This window comes from Hyperoodon ampullatus (assembly GCF_949752795.1).
Source record: "Hyperoodon ampullatus genome assembly, chromosome: 20".
NCBI lineage: Eukaryota > Metazoa > Chordata > Mammalia > Artiodactyla > Ziphiidae > Hyperoodon > Hyperoodon ampullatus.
In genome coordinates this window covers 7,890,350-7,905,465 of record NC_136933.1, presented here as the reverse complement: position 1 = coordinate 7,905,465, position 15,116 = coordinate 7,890,350, and the positions used below count along the sequence as shown (strand labels likewise).

General features: G+C 49.8%; 1 protein-coding gene across 1 annotated transcript in view; it reads right to left on the bottom strand.

The window, feature by feature from the left end:
* Window positions 1-6,254, bottom strand: part of LOC307068629 (large ribosomal subunit protein eL27-like) — a 69,513-nt gene extending 63,259 nt beyond the window's left edge. Inside the window, exon 1 of the mRNA XM_079726604.1 lies at window positions 6,191-6,254. The gene's annotated coding sequence lies outside the window, so the exon portion shown is untranslated. The remainder of the gene's footprint in view (window positions 1-6,190) is intronic.
* Between the last annotated feature and the right edge of the window lie 8,862 nt (window positions 6,255-15,116).

Below are 15,116 nucleotides of genomic sequence, written 5' to 3'. Positions count from 1 at the left end.
GATGCTGATAACAGTAATAACAGTGGTGATGACGGGACTACATCCACGGTCATAATTTAAGGGAATGTTTCAAATGAGAAAACCCAACCAAAATCAATCCACTGAACTTTATTTAGAAGAGAGGCTGCTAATAAAAATATTATGGGAATGTGAACTCTTGGGAAATAATGATGATTCTCTCCTATTACAAGGCTCATCAGATCCATTTCCAAATACAGTTCAGTTATTTGTGGGCTCTTTGCCACTTGGGACAATGAGACACAGGGAGAGAGAGAGGAAGGAGAGGAGGAGGAGGAAGAGGAAAAAGAAGACGAAGAGGAAGAAGACGAGGGACTTCCCTGGTGGTCCAGTGGTTAAGAATCCGCCTGCCAATGCAGGGGACACGGGTTCGAGCCCTGGTCGGGGAACTAAGATCCCACATGCTGCAGAGCAACTAAGCCCGTGAGCCGCAGCTACTGAGCCCGTGTGCCACGACTACTGAAGCCCGCACACCTAGAGCCCGTGCTTGGCAACAAGAGAAGCCACCGCAGTGAGAAGCCTGCACGCGGCAACAAAGAGTAGCCCCCACTCGGTGAAACTAGAGAAAGCCTGCGCACGAAGACCCAACACCGCCAAATTAATTAATTAATTAATTTTTTTAAAAAGAAGATGAAGAAGAGGAGGAGGAGGGAGGGAAGGGAAGGGAGAAGGGAAGGGGAGGGGGAGGGGAGGGGAGAGGGGAGAGGGGAGAGGGGAGGGGGAGTGGAAGGGAGAGGGGAGGGGAGAGGGGAGAGGGGAGGGGAGGGGAGGGGAGGGGAGGGGGGAGGGGGAGGGGGAGGGGGAGGGGAGGGAGGGGAGGGGAGGGGAGGGGGAGGGGAGAGGGGAGGGGGGAGGGGGAGTGGAAGGGAGAGGGGAGGGGAGAGGGGAGAGGGGAGGGGAGGGGAGGGGAGGGGAGAGGGGAGGGGAGAGGGGAGAGGGGAGAGGGGAGGGGGAGTGGAAGGGAGAGGGGAGGGGAGAGGGGAGAGGGGAGGGGAGGGGAGGGGAGGGGAGGGGGGAGGGGGAGGGGGAGGGGGAGGGGAGGGAGGGGAGGGGAGGGGAGGGGGGAGGGGAGAGGGGAGGGGGGAGGGGGAGTGGAAGGGAGAGGGGAGGGGAGAGGGGAGAGGGGAGGGGAGGGGAGGGGAGGGGAGAGGGGAGAGGGGAGAGGGGAGGGGGAGTGGAGGGGGGAGGGGAGGGGAGGGGAGAGGGGAGGGGAGGGGAGAGGGAGAGGGGAGAGGGGAGGGAGAGGAGGGGAGAGGGGGAGGGGAGGGGAGGGGAGAGGGGAGAGGGGAGGGGAGGGGGAGGGGAGGGGAGGGGAGGGGGAGGGGGAGGAGAGGAGAGGGGAGAGGGGAGAGGGGAGAGGGGAGGGGAGGGGGAGGGGAGGGGAGGGGAGGGGAGAGGGGAGGGGAGGGGGAGGGGAGGGGGAGAAAGAAGAAAAACAGAAGAAGAAGCCATCCGCACTGTGTGCCGGAGCCCTGGGTTAGGGAGATACAACCAGCCTGTATTTCTAGACCCATCGCCAGCTCTTTCCCTGTACCAAGGGCGCTGGCACTGGTGAAGCATCTGTCTGTGATTTTCTTCCTTCTTCTCTTCACCCCTCGCTCCTCTCAGTAGCTGCTGCAGAGCTTGCACTTAGAGTCTTTTCACAGTGGGGCAGTGACGGGCTGCCGTCTTTCTCAAAGCTGGGTAAGGTCATTCTCCAAAGATAAATCCACCCAAGGATGAGAGCCCAGCACGGACTCTCCGCGGAGCCCCCACTGCGGCGGCTCACAGAGGGCTTCCCTTGTGGTAGGGCGTCTGAGCCCTATTTGCTCTGATTACCCTGGTTAGGGAAGTAGGGGTGGGGAGAGTAAAGCCTCAGACTAGGGGAAACAATGGAGCTAGGAAGACACGTATTAAGTGAACCAAGCTCCAAGGAATATGGGGCAATGGGGACCTGTGGAAGGTAGGACAGCATCCCACTGCGGAGCCGAGCAGGGGTTGGATCCCCATCATTCCCTTCTTCAGCTCTGTCAGTGCAGTGGTCGAGCAGCCGCAGCTACTCTTGTGCCATTTCACGGGTGGAATGTTCAAAGCCCCCTAACCATGAGCATCACAGGGGAAAAAATGCTAATAGCATTTTGAAACACGCTGAGACTCCTTAATTCTGAGTTTTTTGGAAACTACTTTTATCGATTCTCAGAAAGCAAAATGATCTGGCCACTGACAGTGACAGGCCGCCACCCACCCTTCTAATTCAGTGTCCAAAACACAGGATTTAGCACAGACGTGTTGCTGCCTTTAATTGAAATAGCTAAGAGGGACTTCCCTGGTGGTCCAGTGGTTAAGAATCCGTCTTGCAGTGCAGGGGACGCTGGTTTGATCCCCGGTCGGGGAACTAAGATCCCACATGCTGCAGGGCAACTAAGGCCACGTGCTGCAACTACTGAGCCCGTGCGCCACAACTAGAGAGAATCCTGATCCCATGTGCCACAACTAAGACCCACAATATAAAATAAATAAATAAATATTTTTTAAAAAAGAAATATCTAAGAAATGTACCTGTACCTCTGTTTTTCCTAATGGTAAGCTAAAACATTGTTTTCATATTAAAACACAGGTGTATTTTGATATAACATACAAAATGTGGATGACAGTTCAAACACAAAAATTCAAACACTTGACAATTTCCCTGGGATGTTTCAGGCCATCACATACCTGGGGCCTCTCATCTGCCCCTCTCTGCCTTTACCTGAGTGAAAAGGTTTAAGAGCCACCACTGTGAGGTGGGTTCCCTCCTGGCTGGTCTGCTCTCTGGCTAAAGGATTCCATTTAGTCATCTGTAGAGTGAAGTTTTAAAATCTTTTGAGTCTGGACATTGTTTATAGAGATGTGGTTCTAGAACATTCTCCCCAGAAGTCGTCAAGGACAGAAGAGTCACACATCATTTAGAATGACTGAACTGGAATCTCCGTGTTGCAGGAGAATAAAATCCCTCCTTCTGGGGGCGGGGAGGGCATAAATTAGGAGTTTGGGATTAACATATACACACTACTACATAAAAAATGATAACTAACAAGGACCTACTGTATAGCACAGGGAACTCAACTCAATGTCTTGTAATAACTTATAATGGAAAAGAATATAAAAAAGAATATGTGTGTGTGTGTATATATATATGTGTGTGTGTGTGTGTGTATATATATATATAACAATTACTTTGCTGTATACCTGAAACTAACACAACATTGTAAATCAACTATATCTCAATAAAAAAAAAATTTTTTAAGACAAACTGAAAAAGAAATCCCTTTTTCTGAAAGACTCTTAGCTTTGCTAACTTATAATGTTTCCCTTGCCCTATGGCAGACTTTCTTCCACTAACAGTCCACAACGATCAGTAGCTCCAATTCTCTTCCCTCTTTTCTGTTCCCTTCATCTAAACAACGCTTCTCGCTCCCACCCTCATCCCATCCCAACAAGGTGTTAGGATTTGCGTCCAGAAGAAAATGATGTCGTTCCCCCCCCACCCAGCTCCATCATGGCAGAAACCAAACTCTTTTCAGAGGCATCCGTGTGCCGGCACTACCCAACCCCATCCCACCAAGGAGGACCCTGCTCCTTCCTCTACGCCCCGTGTCCCTTCCTGGTAAATCCGACGGGTCTAGGTATGTCATGGAGCGGGAGAGATAGTGAATCACTGGCCACACCAGCTTCTAGTTTCACCCAGAAGCATAGCTTTGGGACCTGATGCAAAAAAAGAGAATTCTCCCATCCCCCAGCCAGGAAAAGGGAATGACAACCATGTTTTGCAAATGCTTCTTCCACTTACAATCAGTCGGCGTGAAAGTGAAGAACAATGCCTTGTGTTTCCTTAGCACTTGGTACTTTCCCAAATGCAGTCTGTGGTCTAAAAACACATCCACCAAATCCAAGGCCACTTCAGCTCATGTATCCAGGCCTATACCAGACTGGAAATTTGGCCCTTGGCTAAACAATAGACTCCCCAGGCAGTGTGGGTTTGCTGATGAGAACATGACCTAAGTACCATCCTTGGCTGACGTTCAGTCCATTCCGAGCTTTACTGGGATTCTGACCTCATTCTGAGCTGTCTGACTCATTCTGAAAAGAAGTGAAGACTGTTTGACCCAACACTCCTGGACTCAGAAGCATTTTGGAATAAAAGAGAGGGAAGCCTTTAAAAGAAAGCTCAATAATATCGGGATTTTAGATAGATTGTGCGGGGTGGGGGGGGGAATTCAACCTCATTTCCAATGCTCTCAGATTAACCCTGCTATAACTTCTTCCTGAGACCTAATATTACATGTGGGAGGTGCTAAAGCATTCCTGTTGGGTGTCACAGCTTGTCTCCAGGGAGTTAATCATTTTCAATTGGTTCTTGAGCCCCAGGCACCACAGTACTCAACCACATCCACAAAGGATGTGTCTACACAATGCCATTGTCCACGACATGGAATGAGAGCCCGAGACAAAACTTTTTAAAAAACTATTGTTCACTCATTTATTCAAAAAAATTCTCACTGAGCTCATGTCATCACTTTGGCCAAAGACTTTCCTCTCTGGTTTTATAGGTCCTGGTGTGGGACAGCAGAGTGAACCGTGAAACATACATGTTTACTCTACACGACTTTAATGGAATATACTGGAGAGGAGGGGAGTTTCTCTAATCACTCCATCACCATCTGCCTTCTCCCACCCAGACTAGACCCTTTACTTACTCCCAGGAAAAGGATGACAGAGTAGGGATGCCAAGAAAAACTAAAGAAGAATCCTTTACCTCTGAGTTTCCACGAGAGGTACCCGCCATATAGAAATTTTCAGAAACAATTTGGGGGACTTCCCTGGTGGTGCAGTGGTTAAGACCCTGCACTCCCAATGCAGGGGGCCCGGGTTCTATCCCTGGTCAGGGAACTAGATCCCACACGCATGCCGCAACTAAGAGTTCACATGCCACAACTAAGGAGCCCGCTGCCACAACTAAGACCTGGCGCAACCTAATAAATAAATATTAAAAAGAAAGAAAGAAAGAAACAATTTGGACTTTCCTGGATTCACCAGGCCCACTGACTTGAGAATTCGACACCCACCTGAGACATGACCCCATCATATCTCTGTATTTCATTGCTATTTATAAACCACCTCGGACTGAAAACCTAAGTGTGGGACCCCTCCTTCCCCACCACTGCCCGATACCCTCCCCTCCAAAATGGAGCTAAGAAAATCACGTGGGGGCCTCTCAACTCATCTTCTGAAACAGAAGCAATAGAAGTCATTTAAAATATTTATCATCTAATCCACAGTTATACCTGCAGATCGGATAATAACAGCCTTGAGATACAAACACTCTCTCTGCAAGGCAGCTTTGCAACATTGCTGTCTGGCCCCTTTCTCACCGAAAGAATTTTTCACCCCTTCTGACTGAAGTGACCCAGGTTCATGCTTTTTAACCCTCTCCCCCAAATGCCATCACCCATAGGTCCAGGAGACATTTCAGGGCTCCAGAAGCTTTGATTTCTAGGTGGCAAATCTATCAGTTTTCAGACAAAAGGCAAGTCCCTCCCACATCCTCCATTATCCTCTGTTGGGACTGTCTATCCCTCAGTCTTCCCCTATGCCAAATGGGTCACATGGCAGGAATGGCCTCCACCATGAGAGCCAGGGAAGAAATCAAAGAAATGACCGAATGCCAAAGGTAAACATGTACGCTGGTGACGGCTAAACAGAGGGAACAGACTGAGACTCAGAGACGGGGAAGGCACTCGGCCAAGTCGCAGAGCTGTCGGGACAGAACGGGGACCCCACCCCCTGACCCCATCTTCTGAGGCTCAGGGAGTGCCGTTCTCCCGTCTACTCATCGTGCCCCAACCTGGGGCTGAGATTCCAGAGCAGGTGAAGCATTAGCCCTGGTGGGGAGAGGGGTGGCCTCCTTGCTCCACGGCCAGGGGACCTCCAGCCACCTGATATCCCTGCCCCCAGTGTCCTCCCCCCAGGCCCCCTGTGTAGGTAACAGCTTCCATTCAGCATGTGTGTAACTCAGAGCCACATGACACTGAAATGCTAAGTGAAGAGCAATTAACTTTTGCTTCTGAAAACCCACTTTAGCTTTCCATAACTCTTTGGGGGCCATTTCAACTAAGCCAAACCTCCCACACATTCTCCCTCAGCAATAAATTACCTTTCTGGCTTTAATTAGCTGCCGGAGTACAAAACGGGCTGGGTGCTGCCGCGGCTGCTTTCCCCACGGGTCCCATTCTGTCACACAGACTCCAGAAGACAGCAGCTGCCGGGAGGGCTGGGCTGCCTTGGTGGGGACGTGGCCGGCAGTGGACGCCTCACCTGCCCACGGGAGATAAAATTAGGTGGAGGGGCCGCTTGGCTCCCCTTGTGCCCCCTCTTCTTCCTCTCATCAGTCTTTTCCTCCTCCAAGCTGCACACACACACACACACACACACACACACACACACACACACACTAGCCCCCCGGTATCCAGTATCTTTATCACCCTTATCATTCTTGCTAAGGGAGAAATTACTGACGGAGCTTAATATATAAGCCCTCCCTGGAGAATCTGCTGTATAATTGTGAGCTAAGCTTGAGTCTAAATGAATAAATCTCCAAGGATGTGATTTTAGTCACATCTGTGGGCTGGAAACAGTATTGGCTGGGAAAGAAAGAAGTCAAAAAGCACCGTCAGCATCCCCGCCATCATTCTGAGCCTGAGATTAAGATCTGAGGTCCTGCTTCTAACTAGAGGTGTGACCCTCAGCAAGTCCCTTTCTCCTCTGGTCCAGTTGCCCTGGAGAGCTGTGGTGGGTGAACTTGGGACCCCTTAGACCCTGCCATACTATGATTCTGACACTCATATGGCGGGGGCGGGGAGTAAGTGGGAAAGACACATTCTATCCCAGACCTTAGTACATGCTTGCTTTTGCTCACCCCTCCTGCTTTTTCTAGAGTCTACCATCTGGACCAGAGGGTAGCCTCTGCCGGGGTCTGATTGCCCCCCATCCTAGGCAGAGCCAGAGCCCCCAGGCTGCACCCACACACTCCATCCCCGGGAGCTGTCCCCCTGCCCAGGGAGGGTCCTGGGAAAGGACTAAAGCCCCTTTCCTCGCTACGTGGAACACACTTGTGCTAACGGCTGCTTCTCCCCCAGGCCTCCACCCCGCCTCCTCTGACAAGTATCACTTTCCCAAGCCCAATTACGGGCTGCCTTCTTCCACTCTTCCTTTCTTGGGGGAAAATTTTTGAAATAAAAAGTCCAAACATGAAGCCCACAACCAGGCCCCTGCCTGTCGGAGGAGGTGACAGGCGGCCGGCCACAACCTGACTCTGATGAAGGGTGTGAGCTCAGAGCCCAGCCAGGGCCTCTCAGCCTGGCTTCCCTCACGCCTCCCCAATTAACAGGCAGCCCATCGGGCGCGGGAGGAGGCTGGCAGGCAGGTACCTGGCCTGTCACAGCCGCCAGACAGGCTACCGCAGCCCTGCCTGCCGGCCTGTCACACACCCCGAGAGCTGGGAGGTGAGCAGTGCCTGCAGCCCAGCGAGAGCGCAGCCCCCCTGCATCCCGCCACAGGGGTGGCCTGGGGCCAGAGGTGACCATGAGTTCACCTTCCTCATCCCTGATCACCTACATCAGTGATGCCCGGAAGGGATTAGTAGCGGAGGGACCACCCCCCCAGTTGGCCCAGGAGACACCTGAGTGTTGGTCATTTGGGAATCATAGGAAATGGGCACGGTGAAGACTGACCAGCCTCTCTGAGCCAAACCGCCACTGAGTTCCCTGGCCCGACCAACTACACACCCACGGCCTCACCTTTGCCTCTGTGAAAAGAGCTCTAGGCTGACGTTCCAGGCGTGCCTCACAGTTTCAGCCCCTGCCCCAAGCGATCCCGGATAAGGAGATGTCTGGCTTCAGCTCCCACAGGTAAGGCCCAGGACCTCCTCCTGCTGGTTTGGCCTCACTCGGTCACAGGCACCAAACTCGCATGGCCAGGCCACCTGCAGACACCCAAGCCCTCTGGGACTGAGAGCATCTCCATAACTACTACCTGTTCCGTGATCTGAGTTAGAAACCCTTGCTCTGGTCAGTTACCCTGGCGAACGCCCAGCCCCTCTGAGCTTAATTTAACCTGCCTGAACAGCTGGGTGGTGCTGGCTTTCAGACCTCCCATGGGTGGAGGAAACCCACCCATCCATGTCCTTCCTAAAGCAAGGGTGCCTTCTGCACAGACAGTGATGTGAATCGTGGCCCTGCAGTGGGGCAGCGTGGCAGCCTTGACTCCTCCCTGCCCCCCAGCACCCGGGCAGGAAGTCAGTACTCCTGCACGGCCACTGTTGACTTGGTACCCGCAGGAGCCATCTCTGCCCTTTATCTTCTCCGTACTTGTGTGGCTTAGTCCTTTCAGGCAGCTATGACAGAGTACCACAGACTGGGTGGTACTCTGTAACACAAACTTCTCACCGTCTTGGAGTCTGGGAAGTTCAAGGTCAAGGTGCTGGTAGATTCGGTGTCTGGTGAGGGCCCGCTTCCTAGTTCATAGACCACTGTCATCTCACTATATCCTCACATGGCAGAAGGGGTCTCTTCTTTTTTTTTTTTTTTTTTTTGGAAATAAACTGTTTTTTTGTTTGGCTGTGTTGGGTCTTCGTTTCTGTGCGAGGGCTTTCTCTAGCTGCGGCGAGCGGGGGCCACTCTTCATCGCAGTGCGCGGGCCTCTCACTGTCGCGGCCTCTCTCGTTGCGGAGCACAAGCTCCAGACATGCAGGCTCAGTAGTTGTGGCTCACGGGCCTAGTTGCTCCGCGGCATGTGGGATCTTCCCAGACCAGTTCTCGAACCCGTGTCCCCTGCATCGGCAGGCAGATTCTCAACCACTGCGCCACCAGGGAAGCCCCCAAACATTTTATTTTTGAATAATTTTAGATTTACAGAAAAGTTGAAAGATAGTACAGATAGTGTCTGTACCCAGTTTCCCCTACTGTTAACATCCCACCTTACCATGCTACATTTGTCAAAATGAAGAAACCAATGTTGGTACATTACTATTAACGAAGCCCAGATATTATTCATCAGTTTTTCCATTAATGTCCACATAGCATACGATCGTCATGGCTCCTCAGTCTCATCTTTTTATTTTTTGAGCATTTCCTTACTTCTGCTACAAGGTGCTGCAGGCTTATCTTGTAGTTTCCCTGCCCCAGCCCTAGAATCAGTCTGTCAACAGTATTTAATGCTCTCTTTTAGGCTCTCATGGGATGAGGCAAAAATTCTTACTATATGTCATCTTAGTTTCATATGGAAACTTGGAAAAATAAAAGATAAACCTCAAATTTATTTAGTTCCCAAAAGATGTGTTGTTGTTTTTTTAAGTGTAGATTTTGAGATTTTTTTTCATTCTAACTCAAGTTCCCGAAGAGAAAAAGCTCCTAGGATACATAGTATAGCAAACCAGTCCCCAGAAGGGATCTCTTTTATAAGGGCACTAATCTTAATCAGGAGGGTTCTGCCCTCATGTCCTAATCACCTCCCAAAGGCCCCACCTCCTAATCCCATCATCCCGGGGGTTAAGATTTCAACATATGAATTTTGAGGGGACACAAACATTTGGTCCAGAGGCATCTGTCTAGGGAGAAGCCTACTCTCCCTGGCACAGATTTGTGACTTTGGCCATATCCAAAGGAGGCTGAGAGGAGCACGTGTGCCCATCCCGCAAATGAGCAAATCATTTGGGATGCCTCAAAGTCAATGTGAGGTGTGGAGGAGAGAAAGCGGACCCCACTGGCGAAGGATGGGGTAAGGATACAGAATGATAAATGAGGCTAGGTGCAAAGACTCCTAAAGGGCCAAGACTATATCTTATTGGTCTTCCTAGTCCTGGTGTTGAGGGTAGTGACCAGCCATGGTGAGCACTCAGTAAACATTTGCTAAATGAAGGAGAGACAGGAATCAAGTTCTACAGTGGCTCTCCCAGCTTCTCAGCACAGGAAAGACTAAGTCTATATTCATAATGCCCTTTTTAGGCATCAGTTCAGCTACCAGAACCCCTATGGTACCCTTTGAGAAAAGAAGAAAACAGAGAAGAAAGATGCTACAGAAGGAGAGAACAAGAATAAAGAATGGTGAGAACACACTTGGACAAGGCAAGTCTCCTCTCCACCTCATACCAGGGACTCTTGCATTTAAGCAATATTAAGCAGCTCTAGGACACCATCATATATTTCCAAATTTGCAAATGGTACTAGAAGGGAGGAAGGAGGAAGGGAGGAAGAGAAGGAAGAAGAGAGAAATAAACTGTTCCAAACTGGTCGCTAAGCTAGAGAAGAACTTACCAATATATAAGCTTTCATTTGAATGTGGCAACATCCCCCCTCGTAGAGGGGAATATAAAGTGATGGAGATGGAGGTAAATAGGAACAAAATGCCAGCTCCTATACATGGCAAGGAGGAACATATATCAAATTCATTAATTATGATCCAATTTGGGCTTGCACTGTGAAGGATAACCACTTGCCATCAAAGAGATGCCCTTCCGTTATTAAAGCCATTGAGACTCTCAGGAAGCACTCAAGGGTTTGAAATTCTGTATTTGAATTTCACACATGCTTTTTACTACTGGGACCAAAACTCAATCAACACTTGGTAGTGCTGACACGGTCATTCAAGCCACAGGGGTCTTCACTGCTTCACAACAGACCTATAGATAGGACCTGGTGAGGAAATTTGCTAATTTGTTCTTCTCTGGATCGGTGTGTGTGTGTGTGTGTGTGTGTGTGGTGTGAATGTGTGTGTGTGTGTAACACATACATAATCCTATATCTTTTTTTTAATAGAGTTGAGGTAGGAATAAAAGAACCCTAGCCAATTTTAAAAAGGGAACAATTAACCTCATCTCTCTCCAATGTTCCGGGCCCAGCTGCCCAGGAGTGGAAATCATGTCCTCACTTTCATCTCAAAGCCAAACCAACATAAACATGTTGCTAAGAGACCAGGCTTCTCTTTCAACTCTGGACCCAGGCATGTGGGCCATGCCCAGACATGGGCTGGGTTAGAAGCCAGAGCTCAGAGTTTATTACTCTTTTCTTTAGAAGCTCTTCAGCAGGACTTTGATTCTGATTTGCCCTTTCTGTCACTATCTCTTGCCCTCAGATCCAGGCTGAATCAGAGAAAGTCACTGGATTTCCTCACTCGGCACACTAAGTGCTGAGTAAAAGTGCATTGAATGGTGTTGACGCCGTAGGATGGAACGCAATGGACTGGAACAGATGGAATATAGTCTGGAAAACCCTCCTGCCATCCAAAAAAACCTTTCCTTTCCTGAAGCTTCCCCACTGCCCACAGAGGGGTTTCCACAATGCATAGCATACATTTGCGTAGTTTATTGTTTGTAGCATATATAGCATAATATACTATAGCATATAGCATGGTCTGTAGCATACTAATCTATAGCCTACTTGACTGAAGGCCAAGAAGTATCTATCTCCCTGAAATGGAATTTTCACGTGCAGCCAAAGATAATAATAGCGAATCCTCTCACAACCTAAGGGGGTGCTAATGTTATGTCCATTTTATATACGAGGAAATCTGGCCCAAAGAATTGAAGTAAGTTGCTCAAGACCATACAGCTAGTAGAGGCAAGGCAGGAATTAGGACTCAGCCCTCTGTGATTAAACTAGGCACAGGCAGGCAGGAGGCTCCAACCTCTGCATGGAAGATTATAAGTTTGGCACGTCTTCGCAATCCCCGAGGACCCAGGAGCAACATGAATGCAACCCCACTTTCCTGAATTACTGACAGAGGAATTTCCTCCCTGTGATTTCTCTTGCTCTGGTGTCAAACATCTGAGCTGCCCTTGTCACTCCCTCACGATGAGGCAAGGGCAACTTTAACCGCATTTAACAGGAGGGAAGCCTGAGGCGTGGAGAGATGTGATGCAGTGAGATCACAACTCCAGTCACCTGGCCCCCAGCCCACGTGACTCCACACCCCAGGGCACGGCCCTGCTCTCTCCCCTCCCCCACCGGGGCCAGCCAGTTCTGGGGCATGATTGACAGCCCTCCACTTCACAGATCAAGCTTTTCAGATAGAGTTCTTGACACCAGATGCCTTTGGAGTGGACAGGCGGTAATGGGGAGGGAATTAAGCACAAGGCCCTTTCCAAAAATAGAGAGAGGAAAGTCCAAAAGTCACAGGAAGAGCAAAGCAGTGGCCCTCCCCGTACCAGCCCAACGGGAGGAGGGCTCCGCCCACTGCACATCCAGGGAGGCCACTTGGGGGCCACAGCATCCCCTCCTGAATGCAAATTACCGACACATCTTCCCAAACAGCATCCAGATCCCTTCCTCCCAGCTTCACAATCATGTCCCCAAAACAATGTCTAAAAGGGCTTTCTGGGCCCAGACTGGTTTTTGGTTTGTTTTTTTTTTTCCCTTCCTCCAATTCCCACAGATGCTCCTTTCTGAAATTCACTAAATAGGAAAAAGTGAGAAGCATCATTTGGGTCTCCTAATGGATGTGGATTCTAAAAAGGATTCTGCCTCCACAGGGTCCCCTCCTGGTACACATCGTCCCCGGTCACAACTGTCGCTCACCACCACCCCAAATGTCTAACTCCTCTGGGCTCAGGGCTTGTGAGAGTACAAAGGAGTAAAAAACAAAGGCCCTGTCCTGCAGAGACTTGCAGTCTTCCAGGTAAGCGTGTTAATGCTGCCACTACAGAGAGACAATTAACAACCGTGCCTCGGTTTCCCCCCGAGTCCTTTGGCAAATCACTCCACCTCTCTCATTAGGGCGGGATGGCAGGTGTTGACCACGCTTGTGGGGGACAGTGACAGCATGCTTTGAACACCTCTTCTGTGCCAGACCTCGGACAAGAAGCTCAACAAATCCTCATGATGTCGGGACTTCCCTGGCGGTACAGTGGTTAAGACCTTGTCTTTCAGGGCAGAGAGTGTGGGTTCCATCCCTGGTTGGGGAGTTAAGATGTCACATGCCTCGCGGCCAGAAACCATAAAAAATGAAACAATATTGTAACAAATTCAATAAAGACTTTAAATTAAAAAAAAATACTTATGATGTCCCTAACTCCATTCTTCAAGAGAGGTCATGTTATCTCCAAGAGGAAATCATGGCTCAGCTCATGTCAAGCAAACTTCCCACAATCCCCCAGCCAGTGAAAGCAGAAACGGAATTCCAATCAAACACCCCAGAATGGGATGGACTCACCCCTGAGTAGCAGAGAGGAGAGTTGAATCACAATAATAATTGACTAAACCGTCAGGACCAATTTCCACAGTATTTACTGAACACACGAAAAAAAAAAAAAAGAAAGCAATGTTTAGATTGATGTTGTGAATGGGACAACCACTTCAGAGAGCAATGTGGCAATATCGATCAAAATTGTAAATGCGTGAAGCCTGCAGGCCAGAAATTTCATTTATATGAATTTCTCCACCGACACAAGGATGCTCACAAAAGCACTGTTTGTAATAGAAAAAAGCTGGAATCAACCTAAGTGTCCACCCATTGGTAATAGGTTAAATAAACTGGTTCATCCATAAAATGAAATATTAATACCAAGCATGCATTAAAAAGAATGAGGCAGGGCTTCCCTGGTGGCGCAGTGGTTAAGAGTCTGCCAGCCGATGCAGGGGACACGGGTTCATGCCCCGGTCCGGGAAGATCCCACATGCCGCGGAGCGGCTGGGCCCGTGAGCCATGGCCGCTGAGCCTGCGCATCCGGAGCCTGTGCTCCGCAACGAGAGAGGCCACAACAGTGAGAGGCCCGCGTGCCGCAACAAAAAAAAAAAGAATGAGGCAGGACCATGGATACTAACATGAAGGCATGTCCATAAAACGTTCTTCAGTGTAAAAGCAAGTTGCAGAATTATATGTATAGTATGATCCTGCTTATGATTAAAAGCATTTTATATATAACACACGCATACATATAAGCATATCCATGCTTAAAACGTCTGGAAGACACATACACAGAACTATTAACAGTAGCTACTGGTAAAGAGGGGGTGGGGAAAGGGAGACCTCTGAATTATTTGGTTTGCTTTTACAGACCCTGTCTTAGAGTTGTTTTTTGTTTTGTTTTGTTTTGTTTTTGCGGTACGTGGGCCTCTCACTGCCGTGGCCTCTCCTGTTGTGGAGCACAGGCTCCGGACATGCAGGCTCAGCGGCCATGGCTCACGGGCCCAGCCGCTCCGCGGCATGTGGGATCTTCCCGGACCGGGGCACAAACCTGCGTCCCCTGCACCCGCAGGCGGACTTGCAGCCACTGCGCCACCAGGGAAGCCCCAAGTCTTAGAGTTTTGAATAACACTTATGCAGGTGACTGAGTTACACCTGTTGGAGAGAAATCCTCCAGAGGAAGTACTGAGAACAGGAAACCAAAAGCTTCAACATAGACCTGCCTTCCAGGAGCCAAGGGTCTCAGGATTTGAGGTCCTCTGTAGGAGCCTGTGACTGCCTCCGTAACTCACATTTCTCCCTTACCTGGTCCTTTCTCTAAGAGCTGAGGCACCTGAGGAAAAGTCGATGATGGTGGACTCTGAAATCAGCACACTTAGATCCAAATCTGGCTTCAGGACATTGTAGAGAAGAGGTGGGGGGGTGGGGTGTCCCAGTCTCTCTTTGAGCGCAAGTCTCCTCATCTATAAAATGCGAGCAGGGTTAAAAACAACCCCCCGCCCCACCGCAAAGGCTTATTCATTAGAGCAAAGAATGTCATATCACGTTTTAAAGACCAGGTTGGAAACTGAAAAAAGGAAAAGAAGTCATTGACTGATACGGCCCATGGAGGAGGCTGAGTCATCAGAGAAGATGGCCCCATCCCAACACTGACCCCACCCACTCCCCTTCTGCATTGATGTGACAATGAGATGAAAACCACCAGGGGCTCACGGACTCTGCAAAGAACATCACCCACCCCTCTGATTCCAAACGCAAGGGCTGGTGGCCTGGGGCTGTGCTGCCATGGAAAATGACCTCAGTGCAAAGTGCTTGCCAGCAATGAGTCTTCTGCGTCAGCCTCAAAATCCCCAAGTAAAAGTCAGTTCATTGGTTTGTTGATTAAAATCACTGATGGCGTATCT